Below are 24,958 nucleotides of genomic sequence, written 5' to 3' on the forward strand. Positions count from 1 at the left end.
GTTCAATACAGCCCTAATCACTTGCAAAAGTAAAATCAAGTAAACCCAGTCCCTTTTGTAGGCACTCGTCGGATAGCGATGGTACTATGCATGTGTCTGTCTTTATCTACAATAGGGTTGTCAAAAGTAAACACTTACTATCTTTTAAATTAGTTTGTATGGAAAAATAAATATGCTTCTTTTGATTTAATATTTTTACAGGGTGATTATTATGAAATATACTTATGCACCCCGTATTTCGTGATTTCGTTACACGTTGTATATTTATCTGTTACCGAGTGGTAATGCGATATCATTTTAATGCGAATTTTGGGAACGTAAAACAATTATCAAGGGCCAAATATGTGGCTCGGCAGTATTACTACAAGAGAAGAAAACATCTGTATTGATAGCATTCTTCTTTTTGCAAGAAAAATAATTCTGAAAATTGTGCGCGCACAAGAATGTTCGATTCGCGTGAAGAAACGAACATTCTTGTTTGGACTTTGACTTCACTTATCGGAGTATCGAGCTCGAATCCCAGCAAGCTCTCACTTTTCAAAATTATGTGCGTGAGGAACACATCGTGAGGAAACCTGCATGTCTGAGAGCTCTCCATAATATTCTCAAAAGCATGTCCAGTACACAAATCCGCACTGGGCTGTTTGTACTCAGGAAATTAGCTTATTGTTGAGCCAGACGGTAAGCAGAACCAGGTCCGTAGTTATTAGACAGCAATTCGGCTAATACCAGATCGACTGTTAATCGAAATGAGATGGCCTTGTAAAAATAAATATTGGTGATTCGACTTTATTATTAAGCTAATCAATTATAATAAAACATATGTACGCAAGTATTTTAGGAATTAACGAATACACTTTTCGGGTACACCAGATAAACACAACAAAATAAAAATAAAATAGAAAAAGTATGCGACCTTATCTACATAGCGATCTCTTCCAGGCAACTAGTGGCTATGTATGGAATGTAACAGGACGAAGCCGCGGGACATCTCCTATTGTTTGCTAAACCTTGATTGTAGCAGTAATCAACATTGTCCAATTACGCGAGGCACAAATAGGTCAGTTGCCACTAGTGGGAATTGCAAACTGCATAAGCCTCTTGTATATATAAATAAAATACTAAATATACTAAGATGATATATAAGTATATCGCCAACTAGACCCAAAGAAAGCGTAGCTTGTGTTATGGATACTAAGATAATTGGGGGAATATATTAATGATTAATATACATAAATACTTATTATATACAGATGAACACTCAGACACTGAAAAATATTCATGCTCATTACACAAACATTTTCCAGTTGCGGGAATCCAACCCGCAGCCTTGGACTCAGATATTAGGGACGCTGCCCACAACGCCAATCGGCCGTCTTTGAAGTGTTTTTAAGTGATTTTATATTTTACTCCTTGCGCTGTGAAGGTAAGCTACTCGTTTAAATAAGTGCAATTTATTTTCAACTAGGTATTTCAACATCGCAAGATGCATTAAATTGATTAAACTGTCTGCAATATCGAGTGACTCGATAGCCCACTCGGCATTGTTTGGGATCGTTTCGAGTTTATTTGCTTTTGTGAATTTAATCGCGCAAATGTATTTATTGACGGAATATAACACAATTTTAAAGGATTCATTTTCCGTTTACAATTGGCTAGCAAATGCCACGTTGGTCTCATGGATAGCATACTAGACTTTTACTATACTAGTTACAGGACCCTGTGTTCGGTTAAGTTGGGACTAAAATAATTTTGATTATATGTATAATGTGTTTACTGCTATGATTTTTTTATTAAAAAATTGCAAATTATACAAAATAAATTTATTCAAGGTCTTTAAAAGTACAACTATTTGACTCCTACAAATAAATTGTATACAGAGACGAAAATCTTAATATTAAAGTCATTTATACGCATTAAAAACCTGCACCTTAATAAGAAAAGTAAGCACAGATAAAATACTCTCACAATTGCGATTTTTAACAAAGACATACGTAAACCATCTAAGAAACGTTACCAAGAAAACGTTCCGAACCGGTGGTAGAGTCACTACAAACAGACTGAGTTGACGTTTCAAAAGTGCTTATATTGGTATTGGCTTAAAGTGCTACTTGAAATAAATGAATTTTAGTTTTGACTAGGTACTTAAAGTTTGAAACGCACTGTACCAGCCTTAATATCCTCCAGGAAGTTGCCTGTTAGCTAGTAGATGCAAGATGCAGTGAAACTGTGTTATGGTTCACACAGTAGGTTTAAAAAACTGAGGTGAGTGGGTTAAGGAATGCGAAAGCCCACTACCATCGCTTTACTACTAACTTTAATTTTAAGTTAACGAATGTGGTTATCACCATCACTCACATTAGTGGTAACATGTTATTTGTATGAACGCTTCATAAGTGTTGTTAAGTGTGATAATAGGTTCTACATAACAAACATTTTTTAATTTGAATTTTGCTTAAAGTTGTATTATATTAATACGGTTACGTTTTGTTGCAGTATTAAGAACTTCACGGGAAAAAGGGACATGACGCTGTTTTAGTTCATCAGTGATGCCATCTCTGGGAAATCGCAGGACTTACTCTATCGATAACTGTTACTACCGTGATTTACACAGCTATACGTAACACTACAAGAACAAAACAATGGAAACCTACTGAACGTAATATAGTTTCACATTCACTATAATTGTCTCGATGAACGGTGCGGCGCTCATTGTTCCGAGTACTTAGAAGTGGTCAATTAAAGCTATTTCCCGTTTATTTCATTAGCATGTGAATTCTCACAACTTAACATGCTAATAGATATTGCTGGGTTACTTGATAAAAGAATAAAACAGGACCTGCTTTTTTCAATGTGTCTATAACACTATCCGCCTCCACTATTTCTTTACCGAAAAAAAAACATCAAACTCTTTAACTGACACTGCGTCTAAAAAGTACTCACTGGCCAACAAAACGTAATCTCGCATTCGTGTATTACTAGAATAATGTTTTTTTTTACACCAAAAATTGAATTAACCTATTTAATTTAATACGCTCCCGCATGAACTTACTAATATTTCCCAAAGCGATGAATTATATAGCATTTCGCAGAATTTCGCATCTACTTTTAATCCTTGTTTTACCGCTCAGATTCGACAATAGTTTAGAAGTCGCCCAAACCTCTAAAATGAGGGACTTGCTATGATCGTTTAAAATAGAATTATTTATACTTATTAATAATTGATTGCCTCATTTCTGGATTAAAATGCATATTAATTAAGGGATGTGAGGATTTCTTAATTTTAAAATAGTACTGGTTTTAGGAATGCTTGTAGTGAAACTTTTTGACGAACTTGTCGTGGAATAAAAATCCGTATGGTATATAAGCGGTGTATACACATTTGGAACATATCTAGGTTTGTCTATATGTATGCCCATCGATCTGTTCCCGCATAACTTGTAAGTTCGTAATAGGTTTATTAATAAAGTTTCGTTAGCTGCGTCTTTGCGTTTCGCATGTCATAAGATGAATGACGTAATGATAAATATAATATGGCGGACGTGACAGGCAAATATTATGTGCAAAATTATAATATCGTCACATAGCACGTAACGTTATTTTATTAATTACGAAAAAATTTAATTGTGTTTATTTTTGGATTTTGCAATTCTAGTTGTACCTTCTATCTGTTGCCCGCGTCCGTCGCCCGCTTTTTTCCTCTTACTTAGGGCGTGAACGAAGGACTAACAAACAAACACAATTTCGCATTTATAATATGAGTTAAAAGCAATAAAAATATTTATTTTGTTTATCAAAAAAACGTAAAGTTTACTTGCTAAAGTTAATTATGTAATTGAAGTTAAAATGTCAAGTAAGTGACCTGATATTTAAAACTAGTTTTTAATTAAGTACGACATCTAGTAGCATTTCGAGTAATTATTTACGCAAAAAACATTATTATGTAAACTATGTCCTTTTATGGGCTAAAGGTGTGCGCCCACCTGCCGACAATAGCCCTTAAATAGTTTCTATAAGGGTCTATGCAGACGACAAGCGTTTATACTGTAATACAACTGTAGTTTTGTTGTTGGGTGCCGTATTTTTGCTAAAACACGAGAGAAAAATTTCTATCATTAAATTCGTCTATGGTTAGCATGTCTAACTTCATCAAGCGAGATCATCGGTTTGATTCCAGGACAGTAGGTGTGTGTAAGTAGGTTAAATATCAGAAATATTTAATTCTATCTTTTCTGCCATAATTTGCACTCAAGTTTAAGATGGATGCCTTTTTATAAATTAATGAATACACGTTTATTGTACACTGCAGGAAAAAAACAGAATATAAGAATACATTGAGCAAGTTAGATTTATATACTTATACATATATAATAATTTATTAACATGCCTATATTATATATATAGGCATGTTAATATATAAAGTTACATAGAGGATACGATTTGGTGACCTTATGACTACTAACAATAAAGAAAATAAAGGAATTACGGCTGGAATTAAACCTTAAGATTTACTTTTGTTATTTTCCTTCTAAGTCGAGTCCTTTAAATTATTTATTCATTAGGAGAATTTTGCATGAGCTTGTTTGTATATCATACCTCAGTAATTAGCTGTATTGCAAACAAGCGACTGCGGAAGGAACGCTCAAAAAAAAAGAAAATGTCACTAGAGCGGATTCGTCGAATCGTCTGCATCGGCCCTTAGAGGTCTTTGCTCTTATAAGGACGGGTTAACTTAACGGGTTAAGTTTACGTAAGTTATAGCAAAGTTACATTAAAAAAGTGCTTTATATATGGTTTTATATATAACTTTGATACATTTGTGCCTATTTTGCGACCTGAGTTGACTTAATCTTATTGAAATAAGTAACCAAAGTAATAAATAACATACAAGTAATAAATGACTCTCAGGGTGGCTACAACCTCAAAATTCAACACGAGACGCTCTAAGGTGATTACTGTGTAAAGAAACTCGAACAGACTAGAGACCACTTTTAAAGACTGGTATTTTGAATGTGATTAGTATTTATATCCACCCAATATATATTATTGTATATATTATTTATATGTACCCAAGGGGGGCAGGGGAGTGCAGCTGAACTCTCTTAAAAAATATATGGTGACCGAGAAACAGGCAGAAAGAAAAAAAAAGTTTTGGCTTCAGTATCGATTATAGAATGCCCTCAAAATTTTACAAAATCGACGAGCCGACCTAAACCCAGAAGCTGTGTACGCCTATGAATATCGCCCTTGGGTTTTCGATACAAACTGAAGATTTGCCACATTTCATTTCATCATTGAAGCAAAAGACCGAATGCATATTCAACTACTACCACTTTAAATCTGTAACATAATTAAAAAAGGTAGAAAAGCACCCGGTAACTATAGTCGAGGAAAAAGATAGCTTTGATGCCTTTCTTAAATTCCATCACAAGATGCCTGCACACTTACATCGTTGACTTCAATATCACTACCACAGTTATGATGCGTAGATTGTAGCGGGCTAATCGCAAAGTGAGGAATCTCTCACGTTAGGCTCTGCGATTTAGATGTTTAAGAACCAAAGAAGACTTCGGTACGTACCTACTAAATCATCTCAACGTTGACTTCCATGAATAATAATACTGTAGCGCACACCACGGGCCCCTTCCTCGCACCTCACATACCCGGCATGCGCCAAAGAAGCTCCTCGAATAATCCCGATTTCCTCATAGTTTAAGATGCGTTCACGACCCGGTGCGCAAAGCACGCGCAATAATTATTCATATTAACAGCATTATTAAAAATAGAAACAATATTAGATTTATTTAAGATTGAACGCGAACTTCAATTTAACAAACCCTCAGACGGCCACTTGGCGCAGTGGCAGCGACCCTTCTTTCATGAATGTTATACAGTGTCAGGATGTTTATCTATATTTTTATAAGTGTTTATGTAGGTATATTATTCATACTGGGAAGTATACAACGGGTTCCCCGGACGTCCAATAAAGCCAACGAGAGGGACATGCCGTGGTGGTTGTTAGTTCGGGTAAACGAGTCCCACATAACCTCCACATAACCTCTGTCCTGCCCAAAAGGACAGAGGTAGCCATAAAGCTTTTCCACCACGACAAAAAAAGAAAAAAAAAGAGGTATATTATTCATAAAATTATTCATCAGTCATCTTAGTACCCAAGCTACGCTTACTTAGGGACTAGATGACGATTTGTGTATTGTCGTAGTATATTTATTTATTTATTTATTTTTATAGATACTTGAATTCCTTCCTTTTGGTGGTTGAACGAAAGTCAAACCATTTTCCACGGGCAGTTTGTAAAATACCCGTCTGCCCATCGCTAAGAAACTCGATGCAGACGCTACGAGTTACATTAATATGTAATGAGACGAGACGCTACGTCAGTAAACGTTTATTTAAAATTGCAAAGTCCACGCCATTTACATGAAAAGAGTCTCCTGCAATTTCGTCCAGCGTAAAGGAATCGGAATGCCAATTACTTGCATTGTGCGAAACGTCTTCAAAGGGTCGGATTTTCTTTGCTAAGGAACTTGCATTTCATACACCCCTGGTACCCACGGTGTTCGGGTGACGCCCATTGGAAGTCGCAATTACGTTTTGACTTGGAATTTCTATAAACTTTTGCGAACTGTGAGAAAATATCAAGGGAAAAAGTACCTTTAATTTCAAAGGAGTTAGAAATACTAACTTTAGTTTTATAGTCTACAGAATGTAGAACCCAATACCAATATTATAAATGCGAAAGCGGGTTTGTTTATTGCTTAATTAAAAGTTCCTTTATGGAACCAAATTGAAGAATTCCTAAATTCCTATGAGGAACTTCGGAATTATTCTATTTGTTTCATTATCAACTTCGAACTGGGAGGTATCGTAAGGATATCGTATCTGCACTGTTACGTTAACGCTTCCACGTTTCATATTCGCCCCGCAAAGATCAGGAATACCCTTCCGGTTCCTTCAAATCTGGAGTAAATAAGCATCTTAGGCCACATCTTCACTTATCAGCGGTCAAGTGCAGGTCTCTAGATTACCTACGACTCCACGGCTGAATCTATCTTACGGAAACCTATATTTGTTACATAGCTTGCGTTCTGGATATTGTCTTGGACTTTTCCATCTAAAAACTGAATCGCATATTTTCGTATATAAATGTAATTTATCAAGTGCTAGGACTCCGGCTTTACATTCGTGGGGCCGATTTCGAATCCCAACACGAACTTCTAACTTTCCTAAGTTATGTGCGTTTTAAGGAATTAAAATATCCTTTGCTTCAATTATTTATAATTGCTATGCCTGAAAGTTCTTCTTAATGTTCTCAAACCATGAGTACGGATTGGTGGCTGTGTGGAGCCCACCAATCCGCACTTTGCCAGGGTTGTGTACTACGTCCTGAACCCTTTTCACCGTGGGAGGAGACGCGTATCCCGTTGCGGACCGGTAATGGGTTGTTGAGATGATGCAGTGTTGAATAACTAATAAACAAACAAACACATTTTCACATTTTCACATTATAATATTGGTATGGATTCTTTAATTAAACGAATAAAATAACGCTTTTAATTTTTCTCATTTAAAATATAATTTTACTCCGAAACAGGATGTTCATTTAAAACCGAATATGGCAGAACTAGCTACTTGCAATTTTAGGTAAATTTGAGCCTCATTAAAGCACATCAGATTCATCCTACATAATAAAAAGTTTTGTTATTAATTTAAACCATTAAATATGAGTTTGAATTTCTCTCATTTAAAATAGTTCAACTCGTAAAATAGGATAGGTATGAGAGTTTTTAAAACGATGAATGCTATTTGCAATCGTTTGCTCGCTCAATGAGTATTAAGGAAATTGTCAAACTTTCGGTTTTATAATGTACTAGCTGTTGCCCGCGACTTCGTCTGCGTTTGATTTTGTTTTTTGGTGTGACATTAAATTTAGTTGTAGTTCTAAAAAAATTTTAGTTTTCAGTATCGCTAAGTCTTAAATGAGGGGTTTGCTGCTGTCCGCTCTATCTCCAACCATAGTTAGGGCAAAATTAAACACATATTATAACATCTATAGTACTAAAATAATTATTAAAATAATTTATAATTTGTCGTAGTTATGGCGTAAAATCATCAAACACTTTCAACACCTCCCCCAAAGAAACCGAGCTTAATGTCGGGATAAAAAGTATCCTAAATTACTTCTTACACTTCCAAGAATATGTGTACAAAGTTTCATGAGAATCGTTTAAGTAGTTTTTGCGTGAAAGCGTAACAAACAAACTTACATTCACATTTATAACATTTGTAGGGATGTAGGGATAGGGATAGGGATGAACATGAACTTAAATGTGCATATTGTTCCGCTTTAATATACGTGAACATTAAACTGACAACACAAGTCTCTAGCAATTTTCATGTATGTGTATATGTATAAATCGATCTCGCTATGTTTCAAATTTAGAAAATACCGTTTTATTTGTATTTTCAGGCAATGATAAAATGCTACAAACTTCACTTTCGGGGGGACGAGTTCGAATCCCAGCACGCACCTCTAACTTTTCTAAGTTATGTGCGTTTTAAATAAGTAATTGAAATATCACTTGCATTAACGGTGAAGGAAAACATCGTAATGATCTCAAAGGTGTGTGGAGTCCATCAATCTGCACTAGGCCATCGTTGAGGGTTTGTTTGTTTATTAGTTATACCCCTTCTCATTGTGGGAGGAGACCCGTGCTCTGTAGTGGGCCGGTAATGGGTTGATGGGGTGAAGATAAAAAAATATTATTCATATTTCATCAGTATGTAATTCCTATGTGAATTTATTACCAAAAGAAGAATTTAAAAAAAAAATCTGTAACTAAGGAACTCTAAAATTCGTTTCAAAAAGTTGGCTTTTGTATTCTACTTCTTTCGATATGTTTCTGTTTTTATTATATTTTATATATGTTAATGTTGTGGTATACAAATAAAGAGTTTATTAAATAAATCAATAAACTGAAACAAATGAACCAATCTATTTTATTAATTAAAGCAAACCCACATTGTCAGAACTATAAAACACAAAACCTTGTAAATAATTTCATTAGTATTCCAATCGAGCTTCAAATCAATCCGCATATACTCACATAATACGCCAAGGTATTTTGAACATGTTGCGTTGAGGTTTGTTATATTACGTTATGTGTTCAGACGTGCGATAGTGTGAGCGTATATGGATATCGAACCTTATTGCTAAGGGACTAAAGTACATTTTTCTTAATACTAGTGACAAAGCACTCCTGTTTGCTTAATATTTTACTGTGATACTTGTGACCTATTTATAATGGATTTAGTAAATGGTTCATTTACTTTATTTATTATTTTATTCTTATTATATAACGAGTAAATGAAAACCGTAATAATACTTCACTGGCTTTAGAGGTACATTATGTACTGTCTCTGAGACTTATCTGTGAAACCGAAAACCTAATAGTTTTTCAGTAAACCACTGCCATAATATTTACTGAAAGAAATCAGATACAGCCCTAACATTTAAAATCATGTGACTCCTGTCAGTTTATTAGGTACGCTTCGCGCAGCGAAGGTACTACGCGTGTGTCGATCTTTAATCTTCAATAGGGTTGTCATAAGTAAACATTTAGAATGTTTTAATTTTTGTATGAAAAATTTAAGATGCTTCTTTTGATTTAATATTTTACAGGTTAATTCCTTATGAAACATACTTATGCATCCTTAAATACTATTTCGTAATTCTGTTACACGTTGTATAGATAAACGTTGGACGATATGGACAAAAGTTATACCAGTAATAACTAAATAGTGAATTCTTTTAAGCTATTCAACATGTTATTGTCGAAGTGATATCAAAAATAAGCTTTTATAACCTGATGAAGTGAAAACACAAATAGCTTCGTTTAATATCAATTTCATATAATGTTACGGTGTGATATTAAAAATATGAATGTCATGGATAAAACTAACCAAAAAAAAAACTTTTGTTGAAAAACCACAATAAAACCATACAAAACTACGAAGAAAATAAAAATGTATTTCGTATTTTTTCAGAAGTAGTAAAGTAAAATTATTTTTATCCAATACTGAGAACATGGAAGGTAGGAAAAACTCAAGGGAGCAGTTCTCCTTAAGCGAAATAATCGCTCACATAAGGAAAACAGGTTGATCCAAGATGTTTTTTCTGTTAAATAGAAAAATAATTCATTCCAACCCATACTTGGAATACAGAGGTAGGGTAAAAACCCGTGGGAGCTTTTTTGCTTAAATAAAGCTACATAAAGGCTCGTTTTCACTATAAAAATTCAAAAAAAATAAAAAGTTCATTTATTTATGATCATATTGAATTGGATCGATAACAACAGAGACGATGGCGTAAAAGATTAAAACTGCGTTCCAGCCGCTACGCTCACATCCGAAACTTAAGCTAAATGTTTTATGTAGGTACAAGTCAAAGAAAATATATATCATTGAAAACTAAAAAGTCCACAGGGTTTCAAACGCAAAATCAACTAACTGTCTAACAGTTATCATTGCGAACTGTCCTTAATCAAGCGGTGGCAGCGCATTGGGTAGGCGCTCGACTTCACTTTTGGGAGGCCGAGTTCGAATCCCAGCTCGCACCTCTAAATTATGTTTGTTTTAAGCAATTAAAATATCACTTGCTTCAACGGCGAAGTAAAACATCGTTAGGAAACCTGCGTGCCTGAGAGTTTTCCATAATGTCCTCAAAGGTGGGTGGAGTCCACACTCCGCACTGGGCCAGCTTGATTTGATGATATCCTAATCTTAATATATATATAAATCTCCTGTCACGATGTTTGTCCGCGATGGACTCCTAAACTACTAAACCGATTTTAAATTAAATTGGCACACCGTAAGCAGTCTGGTCCAACTTAAGAGATAGGATAGCTTAGATCTTTAATTATAGTCGCAAATTTATTTTATTGCAAATTTTTTGTCTATAAATAATATGGTATTATATATACTACTATACTCATTTAAGGCTTAGCGATATTGAATACTATAAAAGCAAAATCAAACGCAGACGAAGTCGCGGGCAACAGCTAGTTCTTAATAAAGGTTTCGTTTCACCGGTAGGGCCAAAACAATAACTAGGCCTGACTTTTTTTTTTGTCAAGAAATTCTCAGTAAGGGCACAAGTATTCTCTAAGAATGCTAAGGATTTGGACTACGGTACTGGCGGATCGGAAGACTTCACACGCCTTTGAGAACATCATGGAGAAGTCTCAGGCAAATAAGTTGCATCAAGACGTTGTTTTTCGAAAGGGCAGCCGAGTCTTGTCCAATAACTAACAAAATCATACTTCCATCACCAACCCTTACTTTTTTTTCCATTACAAATTAGCCCTTGACTCTCACGTGTTTTTAACTGATGATAAAGTCTAAATGGTAGCGGATTAAACTGTTAGGGATCATGGTAGTAATCCCTACTAATATTATAAATGTCAATGTAAGTTTGTTTGTGACGCTTTCACAAAAACTACTTAACCGATCCTCATGAAACTTTGTACACATATATTTGGAAGTATTAGAAGTAATGTAGGATAATTTTTATACCGACATTAAGCTCGGTTTCTTTGGGAGAGGGGATGAAAGTGTTTGACGATTTTACACCATAACTCCGACAAATTATAACCGATTTAAACCGATTTTATATTATATGTTTAATTTTTCCCGAACTTTGTGTAGATCTGATGAATGTGGTTAGAGATAGAGGACAGATCTCCTCAGCGGACAGCAGCAAACCCCTCATTTAAGGCTTAGCGATACTGGATACTTAAATTGTTTTTAGAACTACAACTAAATTGAATGCCACATCAAAAAACAAAATCAAACGCAGACGAAGTCGCGGGCAATAGCTAGTATTAAATAAATCAGTTTCCACCCAACATCGCACTGGAACGCTAAAGTGCTAAGCGGTGAGTCTTTGTTTTTATGGTGGTAACTGCCGAAACCTACCAGAGAAAATTTAGAAATTGAAAATTCACAAATTTCCCCTGCCAGAATGGAACCCAGGAGCTTTAACATAGAACCACAATGCCCAACTGAGCCAGGGAGAAGGGAAGGGCTTGCATGGTAAACTGTAAATCCCTTTCGATCCTATGTTGGAAGCCACAATTTGGCCTTGCCTTTAAACCTTCAACTCTTTTTGTGGTTTTTAGTCTCGGACGCTATTATAAGCTGGCCCCGGATAGATGATACACCTGTTATAGATACATCACGTAGATATTTCTGCGAGCAATGAATCAGGGCACTTTCTGTTCACATTTATCAAGTAGCTAGCGAACATGTCGCCGGAAACATGCGTGTTATCGCGAAATATGGGAATGTTTGTGATACAATAAAGCTCTCCTCACACTAGGGCGGTATAGGTCGCGATCGCAGTTTATCCGCGCGGGTACGGTGTTTTTCACTAGACGGTTTGTTTGTGCGGACCGCAGCCAGCCCATTGACTGTCAATGTTGCTCTTCCTTTAACTATTATCATGCTTATGCGATCTGTAAGTGCGTTAATGCGGTTGAAGAGATATTAAAATCTTTTTTTTTTTTTTAAATAAATAGTGTACAAAGCGGATGGCCCATAAAAGGTAACTGGAAAACCATCGCAGACAAACCGGCAGAAATAAGCATGGCGGTGGTTTACCGTACGAGCTCTGTCACAAAAAATTACTACTACTGAAACTTCTGCCATTTGTCTGTCCTATTGCTATGGGAAAAGAAGAGAAAATGCATGAACATAAATATCTCTTAGCCATTACAGATGCAGATATGGATGCCTTGTTTCTTTTAGCGTTGTCTGAACTGAAAAATAATCATCATCATCATCATCATCATCATCATCATTTCATCAATACAGGGCACGGGTCTCCTCCCGCAAATGAGGTTAAGGCCGAAGTTCACCAACGCTGGCCTTTGAAGATTGATAAGCTAAAAAGAGTCTATTTTATACGCATTAAGATCGCGTAACTACTTCCCGCGCGTGTTTGAAGTTCATTTCATTCTGACCGCGACCACAACTGAACGTAGTTAAAGAAACCCCCTCAATGAGGTACTTTCGACATATTAAGGGCCTTACATATAAATGTGACATAGCTTTGCTATATTCGTGCAGTGATTTTAACACGCTCTTTTTTTATTCCACGACAAGTTGACCCACGTTTCAAAAGTGCTTATAAACTAGCCGCACTTGCTGTCCGTCTATCTCGTTGGAGGCCAACCCGGTGCGGGGTCGCCGTTCCAGCACCTTGGGACCCCAACGTTTAGAATTTCTTGACTGCTATCTTACCATGTTGATACAGTCTAAAATGGTACCAGGCTTACCATTTAGGGGCACGAGTGTAGGGGGTATGGCAGTTAAATTAAACCCATATCCCGAATCGGTTTCTATGCGTCGTTTTCACAATGTCAAACAATCGTTTGACAGCACGTCTTTATCGGTAGGTTGGTAACTAGCTACACTCGAACCCTCCCACCAAAGAAGACCAGAGAAAACACAGAAATTTAAAATATCGTCCGCCGGGAATCTGTCCCGGACCCTTCAATCATAAGATCACAGCGCTCACCATTGCGCCAGGAAGTACGTCGAAATCACTGACACTTTAAAGTTAAAGTATGTGTGTAACAAAACATTTCTTAATTTTACTACACTTTCGATTTGTACGTTCCTAAATGTCCTAAAGCTACATCAACATCGGTTCGCTTAACTACATCAAATTGCGATTGACATCGACTCAGTGCAGTGTGGAGAACGCCTTATGTATGTTTCAGCGATATACAAAAATGCATTTGAATCACCATACACGTGGATTTTATATTATCTAAAAATACAAACTTTAAAGTTTTGTTTGTTTCATTTTTAACCGTGTGGGCTTAAATAACAACAGTTGACGATTTCATTACATTGAAACAGTGCATTGAAATACGCTTTCGAAGTACCTACATATTTTCAAATACGTACGTAGGTACGATATTCACTTGTATTTAAACTTTTCGATTTTTTAACATCGTCGTCTGAAATGTGATATTTGGTCTCGGTTAATATAATTGTATAGCATTAAATTTTCAAAAAGTTATATAAAAGAAACCATATTCATTATCTTTCAACGTTTAATCGTTTGAGTATCTCTAATTACAACTTAGCACATTATAAACTCAAACATCAATCTATGTGAACTTATAGCAAACCTTTTATTAACTACAAAGAGATAACTCCTCCAAACTTCCCTTGAAACTTTTGTCTGTACTCTTCTGTACCTCTATTTTTTATCTAGGTTTTTGTCCTTTTGAATTTCTACTCTAATTTATACCGACCAAAGATTATACATAGTATTGACTAGTTTGAAAGAAGATACCATTTTATCTTTAACCAAATGTATGTACCATTTTATTTTTAACCACACTTGCTAACGTAATGTTTTATTGGCAACTGATCTGCAAACCTGAGCTTGAATAAATCGGTTTTGCTGCTATTATTTCATTAAGAATTAGGTTATTAGGAGTATTTTATCTTATCTATTATGTAATTTCGTTTTTTACGAGAGTAACTTAACTTTTTGGCGATTTCCGCAAAATAAACTTCTAAGTGCGTGTTGTATAATAGGACAAGACAACTTTCTAAAAACCAAGATAAAAAATAACGTTGCCATAACACTGTGTAAACATTCCATTGAATAACAAAAAATAAAGTGTCCCCTATTTCATACACTTACCACATAAGGTTTATTTAAAGTCATTTTAAATTGTACACTAATGAACACGCTGCTTAAGGTCTACAGCTTACACATAAGGTAACAGATAAAGAATAGCATCCCTTTGCTCTCGAACGTCAGGACATTCTATTTTATATTGTATCCTCTTTGGACGTCAGTTACACCGAACCAAACTGTCACCGGTCACGCAATAAAAAAAATTAGTGTACCTACATCATTCACCGCGGGCGCATCTAGTGTTTATTACTTCTAAACCTTTGAATTAAACCAATGAAATTAGCATAACGCAAACATCATTAATACAGTAGTGAGATTGCTGCAGTAAACAAAGATATTCTAATTTATATTGTATCCTCTATGGACGATAGAAACATCGAATGTAAACAAATTTATCACCGGTCACGCATTAAAAAAAATTACGTGTACCTACATTATCCTAGACGAGCTAGGAACATATATATTCAGCGCGGGCGCGACTAGTGTTTAGTACTACTAAACCTTTGAATTAAACCAGTGATATCAGCATAACGCAAACCTCATTAATACAAAAGTGAGATTGCTACAGTAAACAAAGATATTCTATTTTATATTGTATCCACTATGGACGACAGTTACATCGAAGGTGAACCATTCTGTCACCGGTCACGCAATAAAAAAAATTACGTGTACCGGGCTGGAACATATTTATTCTCCCCTGGCGCATCTAGTGTTTAGTACTACAAAACTTTACAATCAAACCAATGAAATTAGCATAACGCAAACCTCATTAATACATAAGTGAGATTGCTACAGTAAACAAAGATATTCTATTTTATATTGTATCCTCTATGGACGACAGTTACATCGAAGGTGAACCATTCTGTCACCGGTCACGCAATAAAAAAAATTACGTGTACCGGGCTGGAACATATTTATTCTCCCCTGGCGCATCTAATGTTTAGTACTACAAAACTTTACAATCAAACCAATGAAATTAGCATAACGCAAACATCATTAATACATTAGTGAGATTGCTATAGTAAACAAAGGGTCACATCACATCGTTAGATAACTTTTGAAGTAAACAAACACTAATTTGGACTCTAGTATGGTAAATAACGGTGATAGCTTCGCGTGTATAACCTCAAGAGGGGGTAAAGTTCGATTTCTGCACGCAACTCTAACATTTCAGAGTTATGTGTGTTTAAGTAATTGAATGTCACTTGCTTTAGAAAAACATCGTGGGAAGACCTGCATGCCTGAGAGTTTAAGGACAATGTCTACCAATTCACACTTGGCCATCGCGGTCGTCCACGGACTAAACCCTTCTCAATATTATAAAGCATTAGTTAAATATGCATAGGTACACTATATATATTATTTATAACCAGTCTTGCTCATACTTGAGTAATTTTGTACATCCTACTTCGGCTCAACGTTCTATTCGCAATTAACTTTTTCGTAAATAAACATGATGTAGAAATTTATGAAATCCTCTCATTTCAAACAGAATGATCGTTAGTATATTATTCAAATATCAATAACGAATACGTGCACCTTTACTAGAAATTCAAACAGCAAATAACGCATACAAATATAATACTTGAAAAGAATTTCTTAGAAAAATCCTGAATTATATACGCGGTCAAAGAACTCCTCTATACGGCAATGCAGTAAATAAACTACCCACATGCCCTTATGCGCCTTAGGATTCATTGCTAGCGATGCATTAAATAAACATACCGGCCGCCTGTCACACCGGGGTGCATTAACATTTCAAATGCTAAGCAATGAAAACAAAAAATATCAACTTCATTGTAATGCAATCAAGTAGTCTCTACCAACAAATTGTATCGAAGGGAAACAACAAACAAAAAGTCATCATCATCATAATTTCTATAAATAGCATAAATTGCTAAATTAATTTCGATAGAATTTATAGGGAATTTATATTCCTGAAAGTTTGAGTTACAAAAACAGAATCTCTCATAGTCTATTGAATAGTAAGATGAAAGTTTTTGGTAAGACTGAAACTACTTATTGTTATTAACAATTGTAATTCATAATAGTATATTAAAACAGAAAAAAAACAGAATCATAAAAATACATGGATAAAATAACTGTATTTAAGGGTAACATCTTTTAATGTTCACAAAGTAATATTCTTAAACGTCTTTTATATGTGATTGCTTAAATTTATATTGATTTCATTTTTGGCTTTCTTGCAGAAGCTGATCAGAATGAATGAATGTTGATGAAGGAGAAATTCTTTGCTGCCTTAATTGACATCTGTATAATTTACCATTCCGTAGAGTGTTAATACGTGTAGATTTAACTCTTATTATTATATTTTAAAGGAGGACGATATTCGTTTTGTTTTTATAACTGTTGCAATAAATAATATGTAATTTGTATATTCAATTTATGAGGCTATTAAATAAACGAAGCGGTGATAGACAAGTAGATAGGAGCTTGACTTCACTATCGGGGGCCGAGTTATATGCTTTCTTAAGTGCCTAATTGAAATATCACTTGCTTCAACGGTGAAGGAAAACATCGTGTGAAAACCAGCATGCCTGAGAGTTCTGCATAATGTTCTCAAAGCTGTGTGAAGTCCATACGCACTGGGCCAGCGTGGTGGACCACCTTAATCCCTTCGCATTGTGGGAGGAAACCCGTTCCCTGTAGTCTGCCGGTAATGGGTTGATATGATGATGGTGAAATTAATATATTGCTGGTTGTTTTTCTTTAAGCGAATGTTACAAAGCTATTTTTAATCAACAAGTAGTAATAAGCTGGTAAAGCTTTCGTTTCTCTTTCACGGAGACAGAATTCCATCCCAGCTCGCACCTCTAGCTTTCCGGAATTATGTGCATCGCACGGATTTGAATCGTTGCAGTTAGTAATCAGATTCTGATTAAATGTTACCAATTACGACGATTCCAACGAGGCAAAACTCGATGGGAATACTATTAGCAGTATAATAGTTCCATCATCAAAACTTGGTCACTATCTATAACGACAACGAATCGTATCAACGACGTGTCTAGTCTGGATTTTTATCAAGAACACCAGGACTGCATTCTTTTTTTAAAATCTCAGTGTTTACAATATGTTGATTTCAAAACATATTTTACGTGAACAATTTGACTGATGCGCAGAAAGAGATATATAATCTGATATCGTGGGTAGGTAATAAATCTCTTTTTTACGAGTTGAGAATAAATTCAATAAAATATCAGTAAAGTTTAAACACAATACATACTTCTTAAGATATTGCGAAGCATAAAACCCACCCACACACACACTTTCATTATTTTGATATCCATTGCACAAACACGTAAACTCTCTATCACACCGAAATGTAACAGAACTGCGACCGTTTAAAATTAATGTTGAGTTAAACGTATATTTATATTTACCCACTCAAAGTACGTTTATATTGTGTTCGTAGTCTGTGTACTGGGTAGAAAACGGCACTATCCAAATATAAATATTTTACTACAAAGTAAAATAAACTGGTATCCTGTACTTAAAAATATATGAGACATAGAAACAACGGGAAGTATACATATATAATATAGCTGTAGCCGTTAGAAGATTGTATAAATGTGTTTTTAGTGTTAAGAGGTAATAAACTAAAAATAAACATTTAGAAGCAATAAAGGAATATTAGCCTTGTCTTAGTAGATAAAATAGACGATGAAAAGTAGTACAGATAAAATTTACTCAACAAAAATATATTGAAGGATGCATAAGTATAAATCACCCTGTAAAAATATTTAATCAAAAGAATCATAATTATTTTTCCATACAAACGAATTCAAAACATTCCAATTGTTTACTTATGACAACCCTATTGACGATAAAAGACTGACACACGCATAGCACTTACGCTGCGCGCCGCGTACTTAACAAAGTGACAGGAATCACTTGATTTTCATTTTGCAAGTGATGTTAGGGCCATATCTGATTTTTGTCAACTAAAAACTATGGCAGAGGTTTACTCCAAATTATTAGGGTTTCGGTTTAACGGATAAATCTCAGACACCGTACATAATATACCTATCGAGGATAAGTAAATATATCCTAATTATTTTATACAACTTGTAAACGAAAAGCGAAATAATACTTCACAGGCTCGTGAGGAGGTAAAACGACAGCAACTTTAGTAGTGCGCCAAAAGGCAGGTACACTAACGTTTAGAACTTAAGAAGTCGGTCGGGAAAAATTGCGAGACTATTCATAGGGATGTCCATGAGTATTTTCCCCTGCTAATTATAAAAAAAAAGTGTACACGTAATTAGGCGGTGAATAAGTCTGTAATTTTTGTTATTGCAATAAAAAAAATACAGAATTATTTACCGCGAATAACTCTACCCTAGATAAGAGAAACCTAGTTTAACGTTTACGTTATCCATGTTTTGTTAAAGTAGGTAGGTGCGTGTAGTCGCGGAGAACTGCTTATTAAGCATTAATCGCTTTATTTAGCACAATCATTATTATAACAAACATACTATAATTGTTCCAAAAAAAACATAGGTACAAGTTAGTAACTAATATTATTCTAATAAATGACGTGTATATACAGAAATCAACTGACCCTAAGCTAGGTATGAACCTGTGTTATAGGTTAATATTTATTGCTCCGGCCACTAGAAATAAATTTAATAACATAAATTAGTAACGGTGTAAATAAAGTGAAAACACGCATTAAGAATGGCGCTGTCTAGATTGTTGTTCCCGTTTCCGATCGCCTCTAAATTATTGCTCCTACATAACTTTCCTACTCTTTTAACGAGCTAACTTGCTCGACGGAACATGCAGGAATCCGCACTGAGCAAGTTTTGAATAAATAACAAGTTCCTATGCGAGTTTTCAGACTACTTCCGAAGTAAACACAATTAGTAACAGAGTTTTGTAGAATTTTACCATCTCACCTGCTAATAGTCCTGCACCCCTGGTGTAAATATTAAAATCTCACTGCTCGGCACAGGCTACCCCTATCACAGAAAAAACACAAAACCCACTGAGCTGCTACAATGGGTTTTGGTGGGCTTATAACGGTTAACGGTGACGGTTTAACGTTTAAAAATATAAACGCAATTTATTACAAAATAATGGACAATATAGGTTAATGTAGAGGCAACCCTATAAATTGGAGGTATAAAATATAGTGCTTTTGACATGCTATGATCGATCGCAACAATTTGGAGGTGAAAAACTAATGTAACAAGTTCTCGGTGTTAAAAAAATCATTTATTATGCTTTTGTTTAACTGCCTACACGAAAGGACGGATTTACGTAGCCTTGGTGACAAGGTTGTAATAATAATTAAAACTGGTTGAGTTTTAAGGCCTACTTTTTGCTTTGCATACATTACATACTGATTTAATTTGGCATCGTTTACACCGAAATAAATATCGGGAAGTTAGAGTTGACGTGAATTTTTGCACGGAAATAAGAGTAGTTATAGGCCAAATGAAATCAAAGTCAAAGTCAAAATCAAAAACATCAAAATGCACGTTTGGTGAGTATATATCACAAAACAAAAATTGTACATAGAAGTGAGATAAGTGATAAGTGGTATACAATATTTCCGTGCAAAACTCACGTCAATAGCTCGTCAAAAATGACTTTTGTCTTTTTATGCCTAAAACCACAAATAGTAGTTTTAGTAGCTTACAGTCCGTTCAGTTATTTTACCTCGAAATTTATTTATTTTTCTTATATCTTTAGACGAGCAATTCTTGTATATATTATATATTCTATTGGAATCTCGGAATCGGCTCAAACGTTTTTATGAAATTTAGTATACAGGGGGTTCCGGGGGCGATAAATCGATCTAGCTAGGATGAATTTTTAGAATTTTTTTTCGTGTTTTCCGGTTATAACCGCTTTGGTGCAGACGAAGTTGCACGGGTCATCTAGTTTATACTAATAGAGATTGAACCAGCCCTAATAAAATTTTAAGTGTTAGCAACACTATCCTACTAATTTTATAAATGTGAAAGTGTGTATGTTTGTTACTCAATCACGCAAAAACGGCTGAATGGATTTGGATGTAATTTGGCATGCATGTAGCCTTTGACATGGAAAAGAATATAGGCTACTTTTTATCCCGATTCCTCAAGTTATTTCCGAGGGTAAATTGAAAATTGTTTACGAGCTAACCTGCGGTAGACCGCTTTGAAATTTGATACCTATGCATGTCAGACATATACCTTATTATGAAAATTAAGCATAATTTACTATACTATATATTTATAATTTCTTCAATCCTTATACGCCACACCAAACAGATACTCCACACCAAACAGATCTTCGGCAATGGATACATTCTACGCACGTTTCGCTCCGAAACCGGAGCATCTTCAGGAGATGTTGACTTTACTATGAATAATTGTTAAGTGAAAAAAAAAACACTTTTTTTTCACTATATTATTCATAATTTAAGCTTAATTTGCATAATATACTATGGATTTCCGCAAAGTAACGCCAGTTTCTAACCAATAGACTAATACCTACTTCCTATACCGATCTCACAAAAAGTTCCCGTGGTAAGATTAAAAATTGTTAACGAGCGAAGCTTTAGACCCAATTCTGAAGTCCACGCCGACGAAGTCGCGGGCAAAAGCTAGTATAAAATAAAATAAGTTGGAATACTTGACTTATTAAGGTACTTTAATAAGTCAAGTATTCTAACTTATTTTATACCTAATTTTATAATGACTATTGTTAAAGGTAAAATATCTTAGCTGTAAACATGAACTTTGAGCATTAATATATCAGCTATTAGGTTATTAACGTTTGTAGTGATATAATTAAACCATGTGATCACTGGTGAGGGAGGACGCGGGAGATAAGTGACATCAAAAATAAGCCCACGGCAAACAGTAGGCGACTATAAACACGTGTTACGTCAGAATGAGGACATCAGCGTGATATAATTACTATTTCTTTTTTTATTTACGACTAGCAGTTACGCGTTACTTTTTATATGTACGTACATTACTAGATCTGTTAGTACAATTTTGGCTTAAAAACTCGTATCCACTATTTCTTAAACACACATTAAAAACAATTTAACTCTAGATTCTAGATATATTATGAAAATCCGATGAGGGTTTCGGAGCGAAACGTGCGCAGAGGGTACACCGTACATTGCCGAAGGTCTGTTTGGTTTGGAGTATAAGGATTGAAGAAATTATAAATTACACCATACATATTCTCTTGCTTTTCGCGGAGTATAGCAAATTAAGCTTAATTTTCATTCAAGTAACGCCTGCTTCTAGGCAATATCTAGATTCTAGGTTATATAGTAACTCGGAAAACATAGTTCCTTCCATTTTATTTAGAAGATGAATTTTGGAATAAAACGTAGCGGTGGGCGTGTACATTATACATGCCCAAAATCATTGCCATTAAAAGAAGGATATACACCCAACCTAGCCAAAAACCCTGTACACGTGAAAGTCTCTCAGAGTCAGTGTCTCTGGTTTATAAAGGTCGGTTTCGACTTTCATATACCAAAGACACTTTAACTCTGTAACTGATAATATTTTAAGTATTTAAACATAAAAAAATATAAAAAAAATAAAAATCAATGTTTTATCTCGTATTTCAAACTTGTCTCATTGTAATATGGACCTTTGAAAAAGTGGATCGAAACTGCAACGTTTCCTACTAGATGACGCTACTTTAAATTTATAAAATTGATAATTCCTTCAAGTGTAGGTAAAAACACAAAAAATTATAGTAGTATAGTAGTTTTTAAACATTAGTTTTGTGACAGTGCTCGTCTGAGGAAGTACCCACTACTGCCATGCTTATTTACGCACGCAGCATTGTTGCAACGCTGTGTCCCGATCAGAAGGGACATGGTGCTGGTGTAATTACAGAAACATGACTTCTAGCATCTACGTTCGTTGGATACAGGGTGGCACGTTACGTGTTCCTTGCATAGTCTGCGATAGTGCCGCGTGGTGACGGCAGATCAGAAAACAGTTGTCACCACCCCTTCTCTTCCGGAGCGTGTCGTACGAGGCGACTAAGGGAATGAAAAAAAGAATGCAAAGCAGCGTCCTCTGTGTTACTCTACCACCTACTACGATCACCAACCCTTCTGCCAAGTGTGGTGATTATGGCAAACCCTACCATTGGGAGAGCTCTTTAGTCCATCAGTGGACCTTTAAAGGCTATTGGGTATATGCTTTTATAACATGATACCGAAGTTAATATTAGATCTACCTTTACCTTAGTTTAAACAATATATTAAAACACATTTAACAAATCGTGGTTACTAGACGATTGATGAACTCCTTAACGACAAGGCTGCTTGGATGCAGGCCACTCCGCTGTCATCTCTCACAAAACAGAAAAATTCTAAAGATTGTTAAACTTTAAAATGATGTTGGAAAAGAGCAATCTGCTGAGTTTCTTGCCGGCTCTTCTCAGTGGAATCTGCCTTCCGAACCGGTGGTAGAGTCACTGCAAACAGACTGACTAGACGTTTCAAAAGTGCTTATTAATTAGGCCTACTTGAAATAAATGAATTTTGAATTTTGAATTTTGAATTTTATTGATGATCAGGTGGGCCATCTGCTGACTGCGTCAATTATAACTATCATCATCATCATTTCAACCAATTGACGTCCACTGGACATAGGTCTTTTGTAAGGAGTTCCACAATCCACGGTCCTGGGCCACTTGCCTCCAGCGGCTCCCAGTGACTCGCCTGCTGTCATTTGTCCACCTCGTTGGGGGTCTACCTACGCTCCGTTTACCGGTGCGGGGTCGCCATTCCAGCACCTTAAGATTCCAACGTCCATGGGCTCTCCGAGCTATGTGCCCTGCCCATTGCCACTTCAGCTTCGCGACTCGGTAACTCTAGTTCTTCTAAGGATCTCCTCATTTCTTATAAATATAACTATAAAAAAGCTAAACGTATCAAATTCCGTTTAGTAGGTCAAAAGTTTAATTTAGAATCTCTAAATTGTTATGTTTACAGCTGAATTAACACCACTGTAACTCTATTACAGTTGTAGATTCTATTGTCTTGTATATAAGTGTCCGGAGTTAGACAATGGGATACGGGTACCAATAACGAGGTTACATTTACAACTATTATGTCCAAACGGCGGAAACTGTGGGAAGGCTTAACGCGTTCAGGAGGTCACCAGGTGGGTAGTGACGACGTTAATGTCAAAACTGACTGTATATCCTATTATTGTAGTATATAGGTAGATTACCTACCTATTGTGGGACTGCGTCGTTGATCTAGTGGTGGGGAAATTCCACTACGTATTATGAGACTGGGGCTTTTATAATTAACCGGTAATTTTTTTTTATCGGTAAAGTTAGCGGTTCCCATAAAGTTCCATAAGACATGCCTTAAAATGAGGATTATAACTCTGAAAGGAAGTGAAGGGAATTATAACTCTCGGTGAAGGAAAACATTGTGAGGAAAACTGCATGCCTCAAAGTTCTCCATAATGTTGTCAAAGGTGTGCGGAGTCCACCAATCCACACAGTACCAGCGTGGTGGCGGCTTTAACCCCTTCTCATTGTGGGAGGAGACTCATGCTCTGTAGTGGGCCGGTAATGAGTTCAAATGATGATGTTGATGAAGTAATAATCAAACACGGTAGTATAAATAACCAATGTTACTTACTTTTAATACAAATTTAACATATCCAATCGGCTGTACTAGTAAGAAGTCTTTTAATGGATTCGTAATCGAACCGATTTAATTATTTTGATGTAGAAATTTCCTCTTATCGTATGCCACCTTAATATTATCAATATTTGCGTTTGCGTTATTGGCTAGTAGGTACACTTCCTTATCTTAACAATTAAACCGTAAAGATGTTTCAATATCATATGCTGATAACACAATATGCTAGTGCTAAAGTTGTGTAAAAATTTGGTATTTTACCTGTTTTTATTCCATAAATAATGATAAATCAATGTGCTAACACAATACACACATCGCCATCTAGCCCCAAAGTAAGCGCAGCTTATGTTATGGGTACTAAGATAATTGACGAATATTTGTATGAATAATATATATAAATACTTATACTTCTGTGGGATGCAACTTGTGTTGATACCCTAGTTGCATCACACGTCCAGGCCACCTCGTCAATGGTGGGTGCGGCTGCTACCAGTGCCGAGCAGGCCAAGAGGCGTAAATATGAAAACCTGGATAGCAGCTTCATTTTTGTGCCTTTTGGA

General features: G+C 35.5%; 1 protein-coding gene across 1 annotated transcript in view; it reads right to left on the reverse strand.

Moving 5' to 3' along the window:
* The window catches only part of LOC120631122 (rho-related GTP-binding protein RhoN-like), a 172,065-nt gene that overhangs the window by 138,268 nt on the left and 8,839 nt on the right, over nucleotides 1–24,958 (reverse strand). The window lies entirely within an intron of this gene.

The sequence above is a fragment of the Pararge aegeria genome, chromosome 17 (genome assembly GCF_905163445.1).
Source record: "Pararge aegeria chromosome 17, ilParAegt1.1, whole genome shotgun sequence".
Lineage (NCBI taxonomy): Eukaryota > Metazoa > Arthropoda > Insecta > Lepidoptera > Nymphalidae > Pararge > Pararge aegeria.